The sequence below is a fragment of the Mustela nivalis genome, assembly GCF_964662115.1.
Source record: "Mustela nivalis genome assembly, chromosome: 1".
NCBI lineage: Eukaryota > Metazoa > Chordata > Mammalia > Carnivora > Mustelidae > Mustela > Mustela nivalis.
This window is the reverse complement of record NC_139020.1, coordinates 189,097,153-189,110,059: the sequence shown is the minus strand read 5'-3', so window position 1 is coordinate 189,110,059 and position 12,907 is coordinate 189,097,153. Positions and strand designations below refer to the sequence as shown.

General features: G+C 37.5%; 1 long non-coding RNA gene across 1 annotated transcript in view; it reads left to right on the top strand.

Moving 5' to 3' along the window:
• Window positions 1-421: 421 nt before the first annotated feature.
• Window positions 422-12,907, top strand: part of LOC309863119 — a 313,775-nt gene continuing 301,289 nt past the window's right edge. Inside the window, exon 1 of the long non-coding RNA XR_014310890.1 lies at window positions 422-509. This is a non-coding gene — a long non-coding RNA (uncharacterized lncRNA). The remainder of the gene's footprint in view (window positions 510-12,907) is intronic.

Below are 12,907 nucleotides of genomic sequence, written 5' to 3'. Positions count from 1 at the left end.
ATCGTTTAAAAAAAAAAAAAAGTGAACATATGAAATAATTTCAAAAACTGATATTTACAACAGAGAAAAATCCCAAGGATGTAACTGAGTTTGCCTACTTTTGATTGGGAGGTCAAAGACAAACTTTCTAAGGAGGCATCATTTAAATCAGGATTTTAATGATAAGAAGGAACCATGCATGTGACTATGAAGGAGAAGGGTTCTCTAGGCAAAGGGAACCCCTAGTGCAAAGACCCTGAGTAGAACTAGTTTAGGTGGTGTCTTTAAGGAGCCAGGAAAGCCATGGATCCTTGACTAGCTCCTTGAAGATTGTGTGACACAAGATCAAGTGAGGGGGATAGGCAGGGAGTAGATAACGGCAGATCTTGTTGCCATGGCAATATGTTTGGCTTTTATTGTGACAACAATTGAGAACAGCTGAAGGATTTTGAGCAAGCAAGACATGATATGAAGAGTTTCAGAAGATCACACTAACAGTTGTGTAGAAGCAAAACTTTCAGGATTCAGGTGTGAGTAGTGGTCCTTAGACTAAAGTTGCCACAGGAAGGAGGGAGAGAATTGGGTGAGATAGAAATATGGAAGTGAAACCTATCAGATGCCATGATGGATTCAAAAGAGGAAACAAATAATGCCTAGAGTAGTGCCATGCTGTAGAAATAGATTAGAAGCCACACCTATAGCTAAGTTTTCTAGTTGCCACATTCAAAAAAGGTAAAATCAGTTTGGAAACTCTCTAGATAATATTGACTTAAATAAAACGTACTCCAATATGTAATCAATATAAAAAGTGTTACTGAGAATTTTAAATGTGTATATTTTTCAAACTATGTCTTTGAAATCTGATACACATTTTGCGTTTCTCAGTTCAGACCAGCTCCATCTTCTGGTTCTCAGTAGCCAGCGGACTGCAGTGTAGGCCTGGTTGTCTTCTCTCAGAGCACACTGGAACCTAGTGTGGCACTCTGACCAGGACTTTGTCCCTTCTGGCAGCAGTTTTCTTCTTCCTAATAGGGAGGATGGCTGACTCATGAAAACCCTTATTCGTCTTTTATCAACCTCTACAGAAACTTTGTGAATATTTAGTTCCTGGGACAATGGGCATGACCCTACCTTACAGAGGATGGGCTTCCCCATTCATAACAGTGTTTGGAAAATAAGGTTTTGGGATTCTCTTGTCTAGCCTTCTCTGGAGCCTCCAGGTTTGTGGATCTCTTCTTGCCATTAGTCCATCCAGCTAGTATCCATAGGAAAGAAAAAACTGAAAAGGACTTTATATAAATTGTGTTTGGACCAAGGGAAGGCAAATGACTCCATGGGATTTTGTAAACAAAATGTTGGCATAAACTCAGCAAATTTACAAGAACACGAAAATGCAGTATATACTCACACTGCGGGCAGCAATCTCCTTTAACAATACATCATATTTCATGTTAATTTTGTTAGTGTTAATTAACTTAATTTTAATAGTTTAATAGTTAATTTTAATAGTTAATTTTAATAGTTTTGCAGTTTTCTTCTTTTCAAATTCAAGTGTATGCTTTATAGTTCTATCAGAACTATTATACTTTTAAATATATCTAAATATGTGCAAAATGATCTTGGGAGTCCATGTGAAAAAATTTCTTTTAAAAAGAAATCTTTAAATTCACCAACTAGACTGAACACTATTCAAAGTGGTAAACATTTTCAAGAAGATGAGTGGGCAGATACTCCTGAAACAACCTACCATTGCTGGCTGGACCCTGTGCCCATGAACTGTGCCTTCACAGTTATAACTAAATGCCAGCTCTATGGCCAGAGCAATTAACTACAGACCTCAGGGAGACTTTAATTCTTAATTTGGGTATGCTGATATTTACTTTAGTACCATTTTGCCTTTGATGCCATGTTCACTTTTAATTTTTTAATGTCCTATCAAAAAGTCCTTTTAGCTCATAACAATGCAAAGTGAAAGTACCATATTTTGGCTACCTCAAGGATTTTGGAAAAGTTCCTAGAAATCTCACCACATTTGAAAAAAATTATTTCCATGGGAATGTATTTCTGAGTTTTAAATTATGTATTTTTAGACTAAAACTTAAGATATTTTAAGTGACTTCCAAAATACAAAAGAATTGCAAAATCTTTAAATTTTTATAAATATATTTATATATCTTCTATAAGGATCCTCTGCAGAAAAGAATGGCTTAAAATAATTTCAGCTCCAAAGATGGTCCAGCTGTTATCTTCATAACCTAAACCAGTGGTTCTCATCCTTTCGATGTATAAGGTATTGGTGAAACTTGCTTAAAAATTCAAGCTCCAGGTTGGCTCCCACTAAAATCTCCAGTTTACTCCCTCCCCAGATGGGAGATAGAGCTAAACCTTGTGAGTCACACTGTCTATTGGGATTGGACCAGCTACTTGCTCAGAGAGAACCTGGCCCTTCAGAATAACAGTGGACATTATTACTGAGTCCCTACTTTGTTACACATTAATACACTGGAACCTTACAAGCCCATTAAGTAATTTGCTAGTGTTTTATGAATATTGCAGATGAGGAAGCAAAGGTTTAGAAGAAGCAAGCCCCTTATCCATTGTTTAACACCTAGTGATGAACAGAGCTGGGTCATAAAGCCCTAGTCTGATTCTTAAGGCTGCTTCTCCATCAGGTTGCTTGACAGGTAAACATTCATGCAGGACCCCTGAATTCCTGCTGAATCAACTGAGCTAAAATCTAAGGGGCACCTTGGTTGCAGATTATTTCATTTCTAAACCTGTGATTTTGGCTGGCCACACAAAGACCCGTTTGGTTCTGTCTTCACAGTTTGCTTACTTAGATTCTCTTCATCCCTGATCATCCGTTGTCTTTCCTATTTGGCCTCTGTTAGACTTGTCCTCAAATCCAAAGTCTCTGCCCTCCATTGTTTTTTGCATGAGTGAGCTTGACAAATGTTCTCATTTGAGAAGGCAAGCTGCCTCCCTATGCTTGGTTTAATGTGAGCTCAGTTGAGTGGTGTTGCTGGATTTAGCATTAGTCATCAAAGCTTTGAGCTCATGCTGGTCTAAGTAATTGTTCTTTTTAGACTCAGATTAGAATTTTAATCTGAGTTTAATCTCACAAATTTAAGAGTCTTAAGACTCGGCTGCCTTAGGATGAAGGGCAGTCCACGAGGGTTAGGAAGCCGTTCCCAGTAGTGGCAGGCTATAAGTATGGATGAATGGCTATCCGTTTTGCCACTGTTCCTTTAAGAAAAGACAGGAAAGATAGAGGAAACCTTAACTAGACTTCAGTCTAGTGCTGCCAGTAATCTTATCTGACTTGTTGGCAACTCACATTGGCTAATGTATCGTGTTGGATAAATGGGTCTCAGAGCACTTTTGGAGGTCTCCTGATGGGCAGTGAGAGGGTCTGTGAATAGGACCAACATCCATCCATGAATACAGTCATGAAGATCTAGAAGCTAATTGGAAAATAAAAACACTTGTCTGAGTTAAAGCCATGACAAACTCAGTCTCTCAGATCTCTCCTTACTGCTTGGAAAACTGGCTTTCTCAGCTACACTTTCCTCCTGTGGAGGAACACTTCTCATGGAAGTACATCATTCTTTCAATATCTGCATAAATGGTGTGGCTTTGAAAGGTGCGTTAGAGTGGAGCATCAGATGTGAACCATCTAGGCATGGACAGAAGAGAGGAGACAGGTGTGCGCAGTAGTAGTAACATAAGAGCCCACAGGAAGGATGATGAGCTGTGATGGGGCCAAAAATATTTTCACACAGGAGGTTTTCTCCTTTTCTGGGTACTTTAAAGATTTTTCTTTTTGTTTTTGATTTTGTCTTTTTGTCCTATGCTGGCTCAGTTTTCCTTTATCTTTAAGGAGAGTTTCTTTATTGATCCAACTTATAAGCTTTTGTGATACAACTTGGGGGTTAAGTGTGTGTGTGTGAGTGTGTGTAATACACACACGCATGTGTACATGCATAGAGATATACACTTAGATGTGTAAATGTCCAATATGCGTATGAGTGTATGTCTGTACATAGCTACACGTGTGATCCTGTAGAGATATTTGTCTCTTATGATCATGTGACCTAGGGATCAAAGAGAATTTCTGGTGGACACTGGAGAGTAAGGGATTTAGAGAAGTCCTGGAGTAGTTCTGGAGTTCATGAATTTGAGAGAAGAGGGTTTTAAGAATCACTCTGGGCTTTAAATTAGGGTTCTGTTAATGTGCTCTAGTGGACCTGTATCTCTCCAACTGTAACCTCGCACTGGAAACTGAGTCATGTGGGGCCCTACATCATATTGGATTTACAGAAACCTGCGTTACTACCCTCATCCCTGACACAAATAGCCCCTTCCCCAGGCATGCTATATACATTTTACATCATGGGTGAACATGATTGGCAGATAGGATATCAGGAAAAGGGAAAGAATTCTTTGTAAAATGAAAAAAAAAAATTGAAGTTGATGTCTCCAGAAAAACACATTTCTTTTATAAGCATTCCCACAGACACAAATGGAGGTGCTATCAGAGAAAGGTAAGGAAAATGAATCGACTTACCCATCCAGTCAGCTCCCTGCACCTGGGAATTCTGCTTATGAGAAGACTTTCTTTTCAACAAGTATCCCCATTTTAGAGAAAGGGACAAAAAAGAAATGAGCTGTGAGACTGCATTTTTGTTGCTAGTAAGAATAAAGATTCTAGACCAGAAAATATTTTTGGATGAGTTGTTTTGGCTTTGAGTTGGATATGTTCCATAAAAAGGAATGTGCTGTGTGTGTGCACTCATGCATCATTTACTCAATACCCCAGTCCTGTATTCTACCTCCCAGGAAATATTGATTGATCTCCAGTAGCAGGGCTGAAACCTGGTCATAGACCTAAGGACCCAGAGCTTTGTTGAATTACTAAGCTGGATTTTATGGATCTTCAAGAATCATTTATAAAATAACTTGGTGGTAGATTTAAAAATTATGGTACTTTGTAACAGACTATATGAATTCAGAACATTGTTATTAGTCAATTCTATCTTTAGATCTCCCTCAAAACTGGATTATATATGCTTTGTATTTACTCATGTAGAAGTTTGCTTTGTAGAAGATACACTATAAATATTTAACAAACTGGGAAATAATAAAACAGTTCCTTGTGTGACAGAAAAAAAAGTGTTTTTGTGTGTGTTCACACACACATGCAGTCCTAATTAAATTAATTGCTTATGGGGAACTGTTTCTCTAAATATTTCAAGCAGGAACAAACTATAACAGCAGGGAGAAGAAACTCAATTGAGGGGTGCATGGCACCATCTAAAAAGGGTGAGAAATCACTCTGTCAAACGAGAGGATTAAAATTAAACAGGTATCAAAATTACATACTGCTTGGAAGAGTGGCTTACACTAGGAAATTGACTATCAGGCAGGGGGTATGAAAGTTAACTGCTGTTGGTGTAATTTCATCCTGCCACCAGGTAACTACAGTTGCAGTCGACATGCTAATAGCAACAAAGGGGGCTGTCTGCTGCACACTCAGAAGGAACCAGCTGATGAGCCATCTGCGTTCTTTAGTAAAAAGTCAAGATTTCTTTTCAGCTCTTAGAACACCACTACAATTCTAAAGGACAGCTACTGAAGAGCAGTGAAGTTCTTTTTATCTACTAATATCAATTACAATAAAAAAAAATTCCCTGAGAAACATAGGATGAATGAAAGCATCCTGTATATGGTGAAACTTAGGGGGAAAACTTGCGGGCAAGTAGAGCACTATCTGCAGAGTTCATAGTTGCCACAACTGGTAATGAGCCATCAGCAAAAGGTCTTTCTCCATAGGGCTGTTGCAGAGAGATGTCCTGCAAGGGCAGTTGTGTTTCCCACAACTGCTGAAACTCTTTCTTAGTCCACCTGAGAAAGCTTATTAGTGGTCTCTTGTAGGCATAGTGGTCTCTTGTAGGCATAATCTATAACTATAATATTTCAAATAAGAATCTTCTGCATTTTAACCATTACTAGTGCTGAGAACTTAAGGCACTCCTCCCAGTGGGCTGAGACACTCCCCCCACCTCCACCCCCAGACTCCATACCGCAGCTAAGAACATTTTTCAAGATGGCAGGGGGAATCATTCTTTATGAAGCTTCTGTCTCCTTTAATGTGAGCTCCCACACCACAGATCCAATGCCTTTGTTTGAAATGTAAATAGAGAAAGATGCATATGAGCTTATGCTCAGATGGAGGAGGTCCATAGATGTTTATATTTACATCCGAAAAGTCTTGAAAAATGTCATGGTTCTACATACATGGTTCTACAAAGTTCTACACTTTTTAGAAGTTATTTGAAGAGACTTGGGCTAGGTAACTTCCCCAGAGATGCTTAGTGGGTTAGACAATGGGCCAGATCTCTAACATGATGCTCCAAGCTTCATGTCGAATCCTGTGATCAGTCCTTGTGTTGACATCACTACATCGGTCCATGAAGTTAACTTCTCGGTAGTCAGACCCTGTCCTGTATTAACCTGATTATAATCTTTATCATAAGACAAATCTATTATGTCATCAGGGTAATTAATGCTATCTGCAACAGCAGACAAATCTCCCCAAACTTAATCTAAGATTATCTCTTTTTCATGTAAGTCTATCCAAAGTTATATGATCCCTATAGCTATGACATCAGGAATATATGATCTGCAGGTCACATAGATAGAGATGGAGAAAATACATTGTCTCACAAATCACTGATCAAACTAGCTACCTGGCCTTAACATTAGCATCTTGTAGAAAGGTATGGGAATGCAGAAGGATGCATGGATGTCTGGTAAGCTTCTAATATGAAGTCTGACATCTCTAGACAATGACCTATAAATGTTCTCTCAGGTCTAGAGGTAGCTCCTGTTCATCTGGAGACCTAAGAATTAAACTGTCAGCCTTCCCTTACCCATTGGTACTCATGGCAAGCAGGATAATTACAGCAAGCACACATACTAATTTCATCTTTGGAAAAGGAAAGAATGGAGTCCCCTAGAAACCTCTGGTCCCAGTAATCTGAAATCTACCAGACATGGGAAGGTATCCCATCCTCCCAGGTAGGGGCGATTCCTTGTTTAGGCTCTGTGAAAGAATCCCTTTGTTCACTGTCCTCCTGTGGCCCCTGGCCTCTGGACACCCTCTGGGTGATTGCTATGTTCTTCTTGGGCCATGACTGAGATAGCCACGGGGCATTATTCCCTCTTCAAGAGTAGCACAGCTTCCTCAGCCTACTTCTGTCTGTGGGGGCTGGTGCAGAGCTGACAGCCATTTTAGGTCTCCAACAAACAAAGATTTTTTAGTCCTAACTGCCAGTATCTTTTGACAGTACATTTTCCTTAAGAACTAAGAAGGTTTCTGATAATTGCTTCCAGAATATTCCATGAGTCCATAACTATACTATTTATTTTTTGAGCCAGAATTCTCAAACCTATTTTGTTTCTCTTGTCCTTCTTTTCTTCCCAAATTAATGACTGCTATCTTGAGGCTATGGGGAACAAAAGGTAGGAAAGCTACATCTCTGCCTCTTCCCTTTTTTCCCCCACACAGGAAAGGGCCTAAGGTTTTAATATATAGATTTCTTAAATCAGGGTGACAGAGATGAATAATTCAATAGAAACAAGACAGTATACAAGGAAGTATTCACAAGAAGAAATGCAACTGGCCAGTAAGTGTGAGAAAAAGCTGTTCATCACAAATTTTAAAAATCAGAATGAGCTACATTTTCTACCTCTTAACTTAGTATAGGTTTAAGGTTGAATATATTTTAAGTACAAATTGTATATATTTAAGGTGTACAATAGGATGACTTGATATACCTATACATGTGATTATTAATTAGCCAAGCTAATTAATACATCCTTTAATATATACTGTTTTTGTGGTGAAAGCACCTGCTGAAATCTCTTAGCAGATTTCCAATACTGAATTCGATTTTAACTGTAGTCATCGTGACTATACATTAGATGTCTAGACTTACTCATTCCATTACCCCTGAGTTGATTTTTTGCTTCAAGTCATTTTATCTAGCTGAAAGGTTTAATTGGGCTTCTAGGGTGCAAGGCCCTGAATTTTGATACCCCATATATTTCCTTATATTTATTTTTGTAAGCTGGCCAGGACATCCCCAGCTCATCTGTCTAGTGACATCTTGCCATATGCGGCCAGTGGCATCTAACATACACTAATCCTCTGTTTTCAATATGGTAGACACATGGTCTGCCTGCTAAGCCAGTACAGACACAAAGGCACTAAATTTGCTGCCCTGTAAAACATGAACCACCATCTTTCTATCCTCTGATAGCCAGTTCCTTGCTGCCTGCTGCTCAACTGATACACTAATGGGTCTATTTTATGGTTTTGTTATGATCGCACCCTGCTTCTGGGTTCCATTTTCTCTATAAGAATAATTAATGACAAAATTTCAGTAGTGTCCTACAATATAAAGGCAAAATGGCCCTGCTCTGTCTAGTAGCTATGCCATCTGAAATGTGATCTCTAAGCTCTCCACGGCAAATGTCTCAGGACACTTCCACTCACAGTCCATTAGCCAGAACTAGACACAGGGGGATCAACTGTAGAGCCTAAGAATAGTGACATGTCTCTGTCATGCGCACTCACACACTTCAACAACCAGCTGCTATGATGGTGCTCCCTTATCTACCACTATGCCCAAGTATAGCCTCAGCATCAAAATTCCTTCCATTTTCCCTGATAACTCAGGACTATTCCCATCCCCTCCCCCGGCTCCCCAATTTTTGCCTCAAACTATCTCTTTCACTGTGGAGCTTGTGTAAAGGAGAGTGGTATAGGTTGGCAGAGGCAGGCAGGGGTCTTTGTAGAGTTTCTGCAAAGTGCCTCCAGCCCACTTCTTAGAGCTGAATCTTGTTCTGCGTGAATTCCTTTCCCTCCCCTCTTCTCGTTAACTTAGAGATGAACTCAGTGATTGCTTCCCCTTCCTCTCCTCTGCTCCCCACACACCACAGCTTGCTTTTCAGGTCTGGAATGCTGGAATGAAAGGCACTGTAGGGTTTCTCCTTATTTAATTTTTAAAAATAAGATTTTTTTTGTTACTAGTAATTTTAAGAATAAGGGATGTTGATGTCAACTTAAACACAGTAGTATGTAAAGAATAGGGTACATGCAGTATTGTGTAAAGAATAGATCACCCATTATTTTTATATATATATATAAAGAATGATCAATTTTAGAGATGCCTGGCTGGCTCAGTTGGAGGAGTGTGCTACTGTTGATCCTCAGGATTGTGAGTTCAAGCCCCATGTTGGGCATAGAGTTTACTTAAACGAAAATGATGATTATTCGCATTTATGCTATGTCACTCCTATCTTTTGTTTGAGGTCCTATCTATTTATATATAATTGAAATCTTCTAATATAGGTTATTCTGGGTCCAGCTTTCTTAACAGTGCATTCTGAACATGACCTTGTTATTGGGTATTTCTATAAGCATAGTAGTTTCACTGAGGTAAGTAACATATCCTACGATGAACCATTTAAAAGCGTATAATTCAGTGGCATTTAGTAAATTCACATTGCTATGCAAGTATCCTCTATAGTTCCAAAACATTTTTAGCCCTCAAAAGGAAACTATATCCATTAAGCTGATCCTCCTGAGCCCCTGGAAACCACCAATCTGCTTTTTGTCTCTATCAATTTACCTAGTTTGGATATTTCATATAAATGGAAGCCTAGACCCTGTCACCTTTGCTGCCTGGCTTCGTTACTTTTGCACAGTGCTTTCAACTTCAACGTTCATCCATATTGTGGCATGTATTAGTCATCCCTTTTTATGACTGAAACATTCTGTCCTATGGATGTAGTACATGTTTATCCATTTGTCAATTTATGGACACTTGGATTTTTTCCACCTTTGGGTTATTGTGGACAACATTATGAACCATAGTGAATACATTCTTGTTTACCTGTTTGCAATTATTTTGGATATATGCCTACAAGTGAAATTTCTGGGTCATATGGTAATTACATGTTTAACTTTTTGAGGAACCATCAAGTTATTTTCCACAGCAGCTGTATCATTTCACATCCCCACCAATGTACAAGGTTACCGATTTGCCACTTCCTTACCGATACTTTTTTTTTTAAGTGTAACCATTCTCTATGTGTGATGTAATCACTCATCATGGCTTTTATTTGCATTTCTCTAATGACTAATGATATTTTCATGTGCTTGTTGGTCATTTATGTATCTTGGCAAAAACTCAAGTCCTCTGTCCACTTTTTATTTGGATTTCTTAATGAGATTTGGGAGTTCTTCATATATTATGAACATTAGGCCCTTATAACACATATTTCCTTCCATTCTGTAGGTTGTCTTTTTCACTTTTTGATAGTGTCTTTTGAAGCAAAATTTTAGATTTGTATAAAACCCAATTTATATATTTTTTTTGTTTGTGCTTTTGGTGTCATTGTTAAAATCCATATCCAAATCCTAGCTTATCAAGATTTAGCCCTATGTTTTCTTTTAGAAGTTTTTATAATTTTAGCTCTTGCAAATAGGTCTTTAATCCATTTTGAGTTAACTTTATGTGGTGTGAGGTAGGGATTCAACTTCATTCTTTTGCATGTGTTTGTCTAGTTGTTCCAATGACATTTGTTGAAGAGACTCTTCTTTCTTTCATTGGATGATCTTGGCACCATTGTTGAAATCAATTAACCATTGATGTATGGGATTATTTCAGGACTTTTAACTCTATTCCATTAATCGATTTGGCTCTCATTATATCAGCATCACACTTTTTTTTTATAGTAAGTTTTGAAATCAGGAAGGCTGACTTATCTCTTTTTTTAAAATTTTTTAAAGTATAATTGGCCTACAGTATTATATTTCAGGAGTATAATAGTAATCATACCCTCTGACTACCATCCATTGTTCTTTGTATCTATGAGTCTATTTCTATTTTACTTTTTCCTGCTGTTGAAGTTCCACATAAATGAGATAATATACTATTTGTCTTGTTCTGACTTATTGCATGTAGTATAATACTCTCTAGTTTTATCCATGTAGTCACAAATGGCAAGATCTCTTTCCCTTTTATGACTAATATTCCATTATATATATAAACATATAAAATATATGTATAATTATATATAAATATATTTACTTATAAAATGTGAACACCACATACACTTTTTTTCTAAATTTTTATTTAAATTCTAGTTAGTTAATATATATTGCAATATTGGTTTCAGGAGTAAAATTCAGTGATTCATCACTTGCATACAACACTTAGTGTTCATCATAACAAATGCTCTCCTTAATAACCATCACCTAACCCATCCCCCAACCACTTTCCTCCAGCAACCCTGTGTTTTTAAGAGTTTCTTTTGGTTTGTTTCTCTCTCTCTTTTCTCCCCTTCCCATATGTTCATCTGTCTTGTTTATTAAATTACACATATGAGTGAAATCCTATGGTATTTGTCTTTCTCCGACTGATGTATTCTGCTTAGCATGATACATTTTATTTCCATCCATGTTGTTGCAGATGGCAAGATTTCATCCTTTTTGATGGCTGAGTAATATTCCTCTATAATTGTGTATCTATATATATAGTTACATAGTTACAGCTAAATATAGTAGAATATTACTATATTATAATATACTAATTAGCTATATACTAATATAGCTACAGTTGTATAACAATATATATCTATAGAACTATAGAACTCTTCTCTTTATCCATTCACTAGTCAGTGGACATTTGGGCTCTTTCCATAGTTTGGCCATTGTTGATAATACTGCTCTAAACATCAGGGTGCATGTATCCATTTGAATTTATATTTTTGCATCCTTTGGGTAAATACCTAGTAGTGTAATTACTGGGTCATTGGGTAGTTCTATTTTTACTTTTTGAAGACCCTCCATACTGCTTTCCAGAATGTCTATACCTGTTTGCATTCCCACCAACAGTGTAAGAGGGTTCCCCTTTCTTCTCATCCTCACCAACACTTGTTGTTTCTTGGGTTATTTACTTTGGCCATTCTGACAAGTGTGAGGTGGTATCTCATCATGGTTTTGATTTGTATTTCCCTGATTGATGAGTGATATCTTTTCATTATACCACATCTTCTTTATTCATTTATCAGTGAACACTTAGGTTGCTTCTCTATCTTGGCTATTATAAATAATGTGACGAACAAGGGATAAATAGGTCTTTTTATTTTTCTTTTTAAAATTTTATTTATTTATTTTTAACGTTCCAAGATTCATTGTTTATGCACCACTCCCATGCTCCATGCTATACATGCCCTGCTTAATACCCACCATCAGGTTTATCCATCCCTCTACCCCCCTTCCCCTCTAAAACCCTTAGTTTGTTTCCTGGAGTCCATAGTCTCTCATGGTTTGCCTCCCTCTCTGATCCCCCCCACCACCACATTTTTCCCTTCTTCTAATGTCCTCCATGTTATTCCTTATGTTCCACAAGTAAGTGAAACCATATGATAATTGACTTTCTAAATTAGTGTTCTTGTTTTCTTTGGATTCTCAGAAGTAGAATTGCTGGATTATATGATAATTCCATTTTTAATTTTTCAAGGAACCTTCATCCAATTTTCCATTATAGCTACACCAGTGTACATTTCCACCAATAGTGTATGAGGGCTAAAAAAAAAAAAAAAAATGGAAAACAACAGTGCACAAGGATTCCTTTTACATCCTTAGGGACCCTTGTTATTTCTTGTCCTTTTGATAGTAGCCATTCTAACATGTGTGAACGATATCATTGTTTTGATTTACATTCCCATGATGATTAATTATGTAGAGCATCCTTTGATGTATCTGTTGGCCATCTGCCTGTCTACTCTGGAAGAACTATCTATTGGGGTCCTCTGCCCATTTTTTAATTGAAAATTTTTTATATTGAGTTAA